The sequence below is a fragment of the Takifugu rubripes genome, chromosome 18 (genome assembly GCF_901000725.2).
Source record: "Takifugu rubripes chromosome 18, fTakRub1.2, whole genome shotgun sequence".
In the NCBI taxonomy this organism is placed as follows: Eukaryota; Metazoa; Chordata; class Actinopteri; order Tetraodontiformes; family Tetraodontidae; genus Takifugu; species Takifugu rubripes.
The window spans coordinates 2,567,793-2,580,670 of NC_042302.1; the positions used below are offsets into that span (position 1 = coordinate 2,567,793).

Here is a 12,878-nt window from a genome sequence, read left to right on the forward strand (position 1 = left end):
CACACCTGGTCGCCACACTTGTACAGGTAGGACACGGAATATCGGCCTCTTTCTCGAGGTTATTCTAGGTCATTCCCGAAACTACTGTAACTAGATTACTAAGCGTCTTTGGTCATTTTACAGCTATAAAAGTTATACAGCTATAAAAGTTAAAATATCGTTTGTTTTTGGGGAGGTGGGGGTGTGTGACGTCGTCTGAAACTAAAAGGCGAAGTCATTACGAGCTTCTGAAAGATCTTTAAAATCCTCCTTAAAGTCGCGCTGTTGCCACAAACGTTGCAATGGTGCGTTGAGGAAGAACTTTAGGACAATAAAACAGTCCGGACACGGTTGGGAAGTGAAAGACAAACCTTCCTCACCTCTGTGAACGTCCTCCGGCGGCTCAGCCGCGTTCAAGCTGTTAGTCCGTAAAAGTCAGAATGTTGGAAATTAAAACGAAAGTCGGCTCAGAAGTCTGTAGATTTACATCCCGGAGCCTCGAAGATAGTTTCAAACGGCGGCGGAGCTGCGTCACTCCCCGCGAAAGTTCAGCAATATTCCCACAATCAAGTCCGAGAGCAGCTTTCTCCGGCTCCTCCACGCCCAGGACCCGGGCGCCACCCGGCTCAGGTGGAGTCTGCGCCGACTCGGCAGGAAAGCGTCCAGCTTCCAGCTTCCAGCTTCCAGCGCCCCGCGCAGCAAAAGACTTTGGACCCGCAACTCTGCTGCCACGACACGACACCAAGACGAGACGCGATCTTCCAATCTTCCACTCTTCCTCTTCCTCCTTCTCCTCTCCCTCCTCCTTATCCAGTGCCAAACCCCCGCTGCCTCTTGGGGCTTTTACAAGTGTGTAAAGTTAGCCAGAGTTAGTTAGTTTAGCACGGAAATATGGCTGTTGGACTTTCAAAAGAAAAGCATGGTCTTCCTGCCTGGTCGAGAAGACTAAAATTGCGCAGCCATATGAGAAACGAGGACGTTTATGGATAACTGTGAAAGTAAAGAGGAAGAAACGTTTGATTAAATCACTGCTACCATTTTACAGAATGCAACAGAATAAATATTGGCAGGCTAAAGTCAGTATTCTGAAAAATGACCTTAAAGATTAGTCGTATTTTTAGGTGTAACTCAGCCAATTTCATCATTACATTTAACATACCGCTTGAGTTTCTTTCTTCATTATCGACGGATGCAACGAAGCTACAAAGCACTGCCATGGAAACAAATAAAATTAGACTTAAGTATTGTGTAATATAGAAACATAAATTTGGTCAAAAACCGAAATTAAAAAGGGGGAAGTGCAGTGTTTTTATTAGTAAGCAAAAGCAGAGGCTTAAAAGTAGTATTCAAAATTAAATTCTAAATGTATCACAACAGAATCATTTCACTATTAACTTAATTGAGTCACTGACGGAATTTACAGATTATTGTATACAGTGTGGGCTGTAGAAAACAGTAAAATTGTTCTGTGCTGTGGGAGTGCATGATGATCAATAAACGCAAACAAAAAAATATGGAGAAAATCTATAAAAATTAGAAAAAGAAATATATATTTAAAAAAAAAGAATCGGCATGTGGAAGTTTTATTTTGAAAAGCTGCATTATCAGGATTTCCCTCAGTATTTTTCTAACTTGATTTTGGGATGTTAATCACCCCCTGTGGGTTCAAACTGAAGGGCAACAAACTTAACTTTCCCTGACAATCGTTTAAATTCAATGAGAATTAATATGAGAGCGATCAATAAAACTGATTTCAGTTCAGGAACAAAAATCAACTCCAGCCGTGTTTCCTGACAGATGTTGTGCCTGAGCCTAATCCTCATTTTAGATTAAAACCATCTGTTTAAACAGATTAAAGACCCCCCAACAGATCAGATTTATTTTTTTATTTTCCCATTTTTACCCTCTATTTTTCCTCTCCAGACGTCTCAAATGGACGCAGTGGGAGTGGAACTCAGAGGTCTGGGACAGCGTTGGTCCTGTCAGAGCCAGTTAAGCGTGCAGTCGCCCCTGCTGCTAATTCGAGAGCTTGATCGGTTCACAATGGAGGCTTTGTTGCTGGAGAATGTGTCTGAGAAATAATCCATGACACTGGAGCGTTCAGGAACCAAACTTTTGTGTCATAACTCTCCTGAACGTTTCAGTCGGCGCTGCTGTGCTTGGACAATTTACAGTGATTGAGAGTCGCCTGGTGAGTCCTCGACAGGTCAGAGGTCACGGGTCTAAACCTCAAACGCCAATACTCGGGGACTTTACCTGATCACGTGGGTGGACATGATTTTGCAGTTCTTTTCAAGGTTGTGACACAGATTCTTTATTTGGACAACCTCTGCTATCATTGATGTAAAAAAACACAGATGACAGCCATGAGCTGTCATGGATTGCCCAACATGTTCTTTGTTCACTTTGGTCGTAGTTGTAATGAAAAGCACTGTTAATATGGTTTTTCTTTGAAATCACAACCTCTGTTTGCTGAAGGAACTTGGTTGACAGCCAAAGATTTCAGCATATTTTACCTGCCACTGTCAATGTTCTCTGGGGGCAGAAAAACAGACTTTGTTTGTCTCCCGCATGTCGCTCTCGTGCGGAGGTCACAACAACCCCGTGTGATGGCGAGGACAGCCGGGGACGGCATCACCGCAACATCCCATTAGCTTTTCCTCCCTTTGAAGTTCTCCATCTCTTCCGATGTCTTTGATCTCTCCAGCGCGCCGGCAGCATTAAACCCGTCGGCCCACGCTCAAAGCCCGACATTGACCCGCGACCTTTGGCCTCGCCACATGCGTCCGACGGCATACCGCTGCTCAGCCCTCCGTGGATAACACATTCCTGCTCACTGCCGTTCTCGCTGTTGAGGAAGAACAGAATGTTGATGAGCACAACTCATCAGCTTAGCAACCTTCATGAGCCAGAACATCCCTGAAAAGGATCAGCTACTGAATAAACAGCGTATTTATTTAAGCTAAACTGGCGAGAGCGGCAGAACTGAGCCAGCTCGTCCGTGTTGGGATTCGTGGGTGTGCTTATTTCAACTGTTTGGATTATGGATGCAGGCGAGCGTCAAAATAAATGACCTCAGCTGCACGACGGTGGGTAATTATTCACATCCACAGACCTGTATTGGTGTTCCAGATCCGAACATTTTCCAGAACACCACACGCTCACAATACCTCGGGATTCTACAGAGGTGCAATCAAACATTGAATTCACTTTGGGGTGGAGCGAAGGTGATGAGGTCAACCTGCATGCAGGAACACTGAAGACAAACAAACCACCACATTTCTTAATGAGATCAAAAGCTGATAGGAGTCAATCAGTCATGAAGGGAACATCACAGATGTGCAGGACAGTTACAAATTCCTGGGGATCCTGCAGGCAAATGGTAACCATGAGGAGGCAGCTAGGAGGTCAGCCACAGCTAAATACCTATAGAGGTTAAGGCAGGTCCTGAATAAGATCCAGGCCATTAACATCTACTGCCAGTAATCAGATATCCTGCTGGCATAAGGTAGGGGGCCGAGGACTAGTAAGTGTCCGAACTACTGTCCAGGAGGAAACAACAAGCCTCCGAGAGTACATCAAGACGATGGCCCCCACTGACCGGCTGCTGAGTGAATGCCTCAGGCAACAAAAGCCCACCAAGGAGGAGGAACCTGAGGGGCTATCGTGGAAGGACAAGCCCATGCATGGAATGTACCACCGATGAATTGAGGAAGTGGCTGATATCAAGAAAATCTTCCAGTGGCTGGAAAAGGTAACACCCAACCTGAGTAGATGGCTCCAGCAGATACCAGGAACCACATCAGAGATCTCTGTCCAGAAGAGCGCAGTCCTAGGAACAGCTAAGATCCTGTTCATAACCCTCAGCCTCCCAGGCCTCTGGTAGAGGACCCGAGTCTGAAGGAAGGAGGCACCGCCCAGGAGGGCGAGGAAGAGAATTTTTTTTTATATATACACATACATACATACATATGCACAGACACACACACACACTCCACTTCTCCACTGACTCCCTCATGTCCTCATTGGAGTTCTTCATTGAATTTTTACTGGCTCCACGTCCTCCACTGGTTCCTCTTCCCCCAGCAGGGTTTTATTTCAAGCCCTGTGAAGCTTCTTCGTCTCTGTCTGTCCTGGATCCCGGCTGGCTCCACAACAATGTCAAAGCCACTTTGCTTAGAAAGCAACACACAGGGGCCTTTGCATAATATGCAAATTATTGTTACCTTGACGGGAATACTTCAATTAGGCAGACGAGGAGCGCGGCGGCGTCAAGACGAGCTTACACAGGCAGCGCAGTGACAACAGCTCAAAGTTAATCCTCGAGTTCAAAGTCAGTCAAAGAGAAAAGCGCCACACTTTTCTGAAACAACACTGGTCGCTGTCGCCCACCGTCACCATGGCAACCTGGGATAACGCTCGTGAGATTAAAGTACAGTGTTTCTTTGGGTTATTTTGCCTTAAGGCATCCTCATTGGCATGTTGCCATTGTTACGTAAGACATTGAAAGAGTCCATCAAAATTCTTCTTCTTCCTGAAATGAACAAAAAACTCTATCCATCATGCATCCATCCAATCATCCATCCATCCAATCATCCATCCATCCAATCATCCATCCATCCATCCATCCATCCATCCATCCAATCATATATCAATGCATTCATCCATACAGCCTGAATTTTCTTGAGTCAATCTATCCATGAATCATTCCATTCACCCATCTGTTACTGAAATCTGAGCTGAAAAAGATATTCAAACATCCAGTTTGGCATAGGTGTGTGTGTGTGTGTGTGCGCTCTTCGTTGTCCTTCAACCATCTCATTTGCATACTCATAAATCATTCACATTTGACAACTATCTCTGTCAAAACCAAACACAGGCATAATATTCCGCTGTGTCAGAGCTGCCGACCTAAAACTCCGTTTATTCTCGATTTAACATGCAGTAAACATCAGCTGTCCCTCATAGCATAGCATCTCTTCGTCAAACCTGAACAAGGATGCATTCAAGCAAGTTGGACAACGCAGTTTTGCTGACACGTTTTGATCCTGAAGATGAAAAAGTGTGCTCGTGTAATGTTTTCTGACAGTAAAGGTTCTGCTTTAACTAGTAAACATTACACAAAGAAGGGGGGGGACATCCAAAAAAGAGCAAGAGGCAGCCGCGGGTGGTTGCTTGTTTTAGTTGCTCGGTATTGCGACATGTCCCTGCAAACAGACAGACAGCAGCTACCAGCAGAAACATCCATCCTCCACCTTTATTGTTCGCCTTGGAGTTATGGAGAGCAATAAAGTTTTGGCCGCTGGAGCACATCAATACTTCAACGCCCTGAATCAGCTGCTCCATATTTCATTTGACACCTGACGCACAGTCAGACCTCACTGATTTAAACCTTCTCATCATCTCGACCTCGGATCGATGGCATGGCCTTTTTTTTTTTTCAAATAAATGTGTAGAAAAGACACCAACTCACTCCAGCATGTTGGAAACTGGGGATATTTCAGGCTGAAAAATCCCTTTGAGGCATTTTAATGCATCAGAAATGACAGCAAAGTTCATCATTTCTGCTAAATTCATGACAGAAAGAGGAACACGGCTGAACTGCTGCTGCATTAGTCCTCAAATGTGACAGAAAAAATAACTTTCACCTGCTCAAGAGCGGATAAACTTCTCATTGTTCCGAGCGAACCAAGCTAAAAATCTTTCAGTCGCCTCCTACCGCGCTCACCATGGTATTATCGACATGTTTGTGAGCTGCGAAATGGCTCCAGCGAGTGAAAATTACAGTGTGCCAGAGGGTCATAAATGTCGCTCGCCAGCTTCAACTCAATTCCTCGACTCAATCGCAGCTCTTATTTTACATGCAGACGCTTCCTAAAGGCGCTCAGAGGTGAACAAAGACCCAAGAAGCATCCTCTGTGCAGCGAAGGCCTCCCTAACGGAGATACACAGGCTAAATTGTGTTTTCTTATTTTCTTACCAAACTTCAAGGTCAGAAATGTGGACAGGGAGAAAATCGGTGAATAAAGCAGACATTGAAAAAGATTAAACAAAAAAGCAACTAAAGAGGAGAGGAGACTAAAGCTTTAAGATAGCTATGAACGCCATATAAGCTGGCTAAGATAACAGGATTACACTGATTTTAACTCATAAACACAAAACTGGAAACCAATCCACATAATTTATGTTATATACTTCTCTCTTTTATGAGTTAAAGTGTATTTAGGACACGTCCTGTCTGAGGAAAAAGAAATAAAAAGTAAACAACAGAAATTGGCTCAACTGCAGTTTCTGGAATCCCCAAAGATACTTGACTTGATTTATTTTGTCTTTGTTTTGACATCCTATCGAAAGAGTTTTCTCAATAAAAACGTGTGCAAAAAGCAACCGCAAAAAGCTCTTTTTACTGGGTCGGAGCATTAGCATTTCTTGATGCTAAGTGCAGTTTGCCTCATGTATTCCATGTCTCAGTTCTAATAATCATCTACAAAACACTTTTAAAAAAAATTGATGAATCTGTTGAGGGTCAACCCATTTATTCAAATTGTGCAAAAGAACTCAAAGTTAAATAGAAAGGTTATCCTTTTCAAATTTTTCTTTTACAGGAGAAGAGGTTCTATATTTCTTTTGGAATTGACTTGAAAAGAAAAAAATGCACTCCTTGATTTACCTCATTTAGCATGAATGAATCAATGACACTCTCCTCGCTACCTGTGTGATAGCTAAGGTCATTCTGGTCTGAGATTGTAGCTCTTTAATGCCGCATTGTGTCCGTTTTCACGTCCAGATTTTGTCCTCGGTCAGTGATGTGCTTAACCTCAGCTGCAAACCTCCATGATGTAATTTAGATCGGCCTCCACATAAATAGGTCCAGGGCAAAGTGAGTGAAACGAGCAGTAATGTGGACAAAGCTGGTACTGCAAACACAAGCACAATACTGTGCAGAGTGGTATCCCTACGCCTCTTCCTATAGTGCAGGTTGCCAGTTAGGTTGCAACAACATCAGCAGTTGACAGCTCTAGGGTCCAATTACCTCAATTATTATAGTCTATTCGATGACCCACCTGCAGACCTGCTGCTGTACAGTGAACGAACATGGATAACGTTGTACGACTGTAGGATATAAAGTAGAATTAAAAGATAGCCAAACTTTGCTGAATCTTATCTGTCCAGGAGAACATCATTGGTATTAGTCTTCAAATCTCCTCCATCTCCATCTTTTGAATCTCTTAGTGATCCGAAACGTTCGACGCTCACCGTACCTGGCAACCCGGATGTGAGACTTCCTGATTGGTTGATGGTGCGGGTGGGCGGAGCTAGACATCAAAACACAAAATAACATATTAACATTATTTACTGGCTTAAAATGAGAATATTCTGGCTGGACTACTGTTGTATTTGAATTCAGCACGATTCCGTAATGTCTGTTGACATATTGGGGCCTTTTTAATGATTACTTCAAAATAAATCTCTGATAAACTGCTCCTTTAAAGTTTGTGGGGCTCCGTGGCAGGGGCCCAGGACTGGAAACTGAGTATTGACTGAAACAAACATAACTGGGTTCATTTTCTCTCCAATTATGGGGCAAACAAATTGAGCAATTCCTCACGTCCATTAGAGAACAGACAGAATCTCTCACTTCCATCGATTGGGATCCTGTTAGCGACACAGCTGATGAGCCTGAAAGGATTTAACCGGCCGCGTGTGTGCGTGTGTGCGTCCGTTTAAATCATAATATAATCATGTAACCAGTGCAGTCTGGCATTGACGGCAATTTAAATGATAGTTAAATGCACAACAAGAGCAACGCATTAGAGATGTAGACTGATAACAGCATTAGCTAAGGGCGCTTTTTCAGTGATCATCAGCGCCCTCTAAAGGCACAGAACAGGCAGATTTCTTCCCCCTCGACCTTTTTAAAAAGAGAAAAATGTGGAAGGAAAAGTGAAATATTGATCCTGACCTCCATGTTTTCTCAAGTGCATGCAGGGAAAGCTCCTCCATCCTGACCTCACTCTGAATGTAAATGCGGGATATGTAAATGTCGTAGTCAGGTTGTTCATAAAGCTGCACAGGGTGGGCGTACGATCAGAGCCTTCTTACCAGCCGCCAGTCGACACAGCCGTCCTATCCTAATCCTGATCCAATCCACTGGTTTTTGTCCTAATTCCATTTTATAGAAACAATTTTCGACATTTGTACCTTCCAGAATTTCTAACAGCAGAGCTTTAATTTATACATTTTTAAATCGCCCCCGTGTGGTTGGCTGCACAATCAGTGATGACAAGAGGGGATATTTAGCGTGGCCAAGGTAAAAAAAAAAAGAAAAAGAAAAAGAACACCCCCCCCCCCAATAAATGTCTGATTGTCGAAAAACAAGAAGTTAGTGGCTTCAGTTGGGTCACGTAGAAAAGATGAGTCGATAGTCAGCAAATATTCGCAGCGTGGCCTTTTTACAAAAATGATTTTATTGAACATGAATTTAGTCACCTAAACAAGGTCGGGGTTCCACCACGACACTCTAAACATGTGTGTGTGTGTGTGTGTGTGTATCTGTGTGTGTGAGAGAGAGAGAGCAGGTAGATTGATGATTGATTAGCTGTGGTTGTCGGGGTGACTGAGACTCATTGGCAGCCGTCACTTTGATGAATTACACCGCTGAGAAAAACACACTGCACTCTGATTACTGCCAGGAACTCCATAGAGAGTGTGTGTGTGTGTGTGTGTGCATCTGCGCGTGTGCGCAGACAGCTGCCTGAATATAACTGCTGGTTTTTACCTCTTCTAATAGATGTTGCTGGTGTTGTTTACATGCTAACACACACACACACACACACACACACACACACACACACACACACACACACACACACACACACGTTTAGTAGTCTACAAGAAGAAGCTGCGTGTTCTCACTAACCTGGCCCCGGGTACGTGAGTAATTTACAGGGATAAAAGGCCAAGCTGGGCAGTTGATCCCTAATATTTGCAGCTGAACTATGCTCTGTGCTTCTCTTCGTGTACTCGAGTAATTGACCACAGCCATTTCGACTGCTCGCCGCAGCAGCACCTAACTGGGTTTAGTTAGATGGGAATTGATAGCAACAAATCTGAGAGAACCAGGATGGAGCTGATTTCAGATTTATCGCTCTGTCTCACAGCTGGCGTGCTTCATTTGTTCTGGTCTGCTTTATTGTCCTGTATTCTGATTAACTGACTCTTTGCTCCACAATAAAGCGACAGAAACCTCTGAGGCGTCCAGTAACTCCGAGCTAACAAGATCTGTGGTCGTCTGAAGCTGAAGCACAACCTTTACTTCTACATTAAATCACACGCTGAGCTTTAAATTCTGACACGGGGCTGAAGCAAAGCTGCTTGCTGTTATGAGTTTCAGACTGAGCTTACCGCCTATGCTAACGATAAATGTGACACAACTGAATTAGCACTCATTGGTTCTGGTCTGTTGATTACATTCTGTCTGTAGGTACGTGATTTAAACCGCTGCCGGTCGCAGAAGCAAACTTTTAAAATTGACGGCGCGCCTAAGACGCTCTTGTTGAAACCACAATATTAACTTCAGCTCAGTTTAGCTTATTTTAGTGCCGCCAACATTAGCCCAACATCTAACTAATGGCCTCTGCATCATGGTAAAATGGTTCCCTGCAGTAGAAACTTTGAATTTCTAGTTGAATGTTGTGAGGAAAGAAAAGATTTGTTGCTGGGAAAACATCATAAAGTCAGAAGACATGAATGACCTCATCGCCATAGCGGTGATGCATAAAACTTATTTGAAGTATTGAATTAAAGTGAAAGGAAGCCTAAAGAGTTAGCCGACCATGCTAAATGAAATCACCAAACTTCTCTTTGTGACTTTTTTTTATGTTCCTCAACACTAAAAGGAGAAAAGTTTCATAATCTACGACTTATCTTCAAGATCCACGCCATGTTCTCAACGCTGTGTCGTTCTCCAAATGCGTTTTGAAGGCAGCTCTAGTTGGATTATCCTGGAGAAGGTCGAGCCCAGCGCAGCTGATATCTGCAGAGCCATAAAGTTGTTTTTCCGCTGCGGAATCAGATTCTGCAGGAGCCACCAGGGATAGACTGTCAACTTTCAAGGACTGAAACTTGTTGGGTTTGTCCGTTTTATGCTGTTCTCTGTAGTTCTGTGGCTGTGAACCTAAACTGGCCTCGTCTATGTTCTGTGTCCTTCTGTCCTTGATGGGGGTTGACCTGAGCGGCTCGCTCTCGGCCCGATTCTTCACCTGGAACATTTTGCAGCTAAGAACTAGAAGCTGCAAGTGGAAATCCAATAAAAATGCAGGTGTGATATCTTTTCATACTTCCTGCTTCTGTGACCTACACTGAATAAACACGCCGAGGCCATTAATCAAAACAACATGTTCGGCTAAAAAAAGAGCAAAGGGGAAACAGAGTTTGTCTCCTGGTGCGATGATTATAATGAACTCCAAAATGAATTCTGTGGCCTCTGGGCCTGCAGCCGTACACAAATACAAACACCAAATCAGAAAATGAGAGTGGAACGTGACTCTAGCCGTTCCTGCAAACCAGGCAGAAATAATCCTCCATAGAAAGACGGTTAGTTCAGTATGATTGTCACAGTTGTGGCAATCATGCCCGTGAGCCGCCTCGCCCCGCACACCTGTTGTGCATCAGGACACTAACGAGCACTCTTCTTAATCCCCGGAGGCACACCTGCTCTCTGCCAGATCGTTATTCGTTCCCGATGACTTTCCAGCGTGTTCCTGTTTGCCTACCTGCCCGGTTCCGACCTTGCCTGTTCCTGACTGTTCTGTTCTGCTCCCCAGTGAATCCTGTCTGTTGTCTGTGTCCGACAATAAAGCAGTGTTCAGCCAGACTCGTGGGTCGCTTTTGGGTTCTTATCTGGTTCCTGACGTGATGGTGAGAACTGAAGCTCTTCACTTCAGGCAAGGATGGATGGATGGGTGGGTTGGTGGATGGATGCATTGTGGGCAGAACTGGGTTTGGATGTGACTTTGTTCAGGTCTCAGTTGATGTTTTGTTGGGTTTTATCACAAAATAAAGTTTAATTGGGTTTCATTTGATGTGAACGCTGGCCTGATTGTGGTGGATGTCTAGCAGAACCATGGTGACCTCTCTAGAATCATGATGACCCCTATAGAATCATATTGACCCCGTAGTTTCATTCTGACCCCTATAGAATCATGGTGACCCCTGTAGAACCATTGTGACCCCTATAGAATAACAGTGACCCTATAAAATCACAGTGACCCTATAAAATCATGGTGACCCCTGTTGAACCATTGTGACCCCTATAGAATCATTGTGATCCCGTAGAATCATAGTGAGCCCTATAGAATCGTCGTGACCCCTGGAGAACCATGATGACCCCCCCTTGGAACCACTTTTACCCTGTGGACCTGTCTTTATCATGGTACAATCTTAAAAGTCAACATGATTCAGTGTAAATTTGGTTACGGTCGGCTTCTATAATTTTTCTTTGATTTGTTCATATTAAGAGAGCATTTTAAAACTGTTATTTCCTTTCTGCCTCTGGCGATGCAGCTCAGTGGTACATGCGCGCCATCTATTGGTCAAAGGTGAAATTAAAACAATAATTTACGCCACAAGCACAAACCTTTAATAATTTGCACTGACAAAATTATGTGAACAATCATCTAAATTACATGTTATTTAAATGCACTTTGGGTCATCTGATTAGAAGAGAGATGGTATCAGTTAACTCGAAAACGTGCAGTGTCAAATATTGACCAGTAGGTGGCGCAAACGCTGCAGAAGTCCCGTCACTCAAATCTGTGTTTATATTATGAGTACAAAATGTGCGTGTTGCGCAGAGGGGTCCCAACCACTTCCTGTTCTCGGCCTAGTCTTTCTCACGCTGCTGAATGAACGTCAGGAGAACATCCGACAATTAAAGTGTGAAACTTGGTTTTATCATAGATCTGCTGCGATCCAAGCGGCAATAAAATCAGATATATTTGATGGAACGCCTTTAATTGAGGGTCAATAAAGAGCTTCCTGCGATGGCAGTTCACTTCCTGCAGGGGGTGACACAAAGGTCAAAGATGAAAGTTGAACATCTGTTTGGTTTAATTTCTGTAATGTGTACGTGTAGCGGAAGAGTGGATGAGTTGGGGTGGGGGGGTGGGGTTATCAAACCCTGAGAGAACTCTTTGTGTGTGCGTGTGTGTTTGAAGGGGTCAATCCATTGGGAAACCTGCTGACGTAGAATCTCCTCGATGACCGTGATGTCTGCTCTCTGTCTCCCTAACCGCAGCATGAACCAGCATGGCGGTTCAAAAGATCCTAAAACGGGTTCTTTCCCTCCTTTCTCAGAAACTCATAGCTGGAGGAACTGTTGTTCCCTCCATGATAACCTTATCAGTATGTATAATTACAATAATTCAATTCAGATGAAAAGTTAGAAACAGCAGTTCTTGTCCTTTTCATGTTGATGCTTTTTAAAATGTGATTTAAATCAATTTCTCACCTTTTGTAAAAAAAAAATTATTTGAATCAGTTTCTCACCTTTGTAGAAACTGTTGGTTTTTAATGCTGTCGTGACTCATGATGTCATGAAACAGCAGATTCTGTCATTTCATTCATGTCAATTAGACAAAATCACCTCAAGCTTGTCAGAGAAACCTGTAAACTGAAAATATTAATGCTTAGCGTGAAATATCTCATCAGATTATAACCAAATGATGTGGAACTTTGAATAAAAGAGAAACAACAGTTTCCGTGGCATGAACACGATAAAATTAATAGACCTTTAATCCGCTCATTGGGCGAACAGCGCCCTCTTCTGGTTAAGAAAACACATGCAAGTGCTTTGTTAGTATCACGTTCATGAAAGCAAATCATTTTAACCAGCTTAA

General features: G+C 43.5%; 1 protein-coding gene across 6 annotated transcripts in view; it reads right to left on the reverse strand.

Moving 5' to 3' along the window:
* Nucleotides 1-831, reverse strand: part of plxnb2a.1 (plexin b2a, tandem duplicate 1) — a 79,300-nt gene extending 78,469 nt beyond the window's left edge. For all 6 annotated transcript variants that reach the window (XM_029825854.1, XM_029825852.1, XM_029825849.1 and 3 more), the window contains exon 1: nt 360-831. The gene's annotated coding sequence lies outside the window, so the exon portion shown is untranslated. The remainder of the gene's footprint in view (nt 1-359) is intronic.
* Between the last annotated feature and the right edge of the window lie 12,047 nt (nt 832-12,878).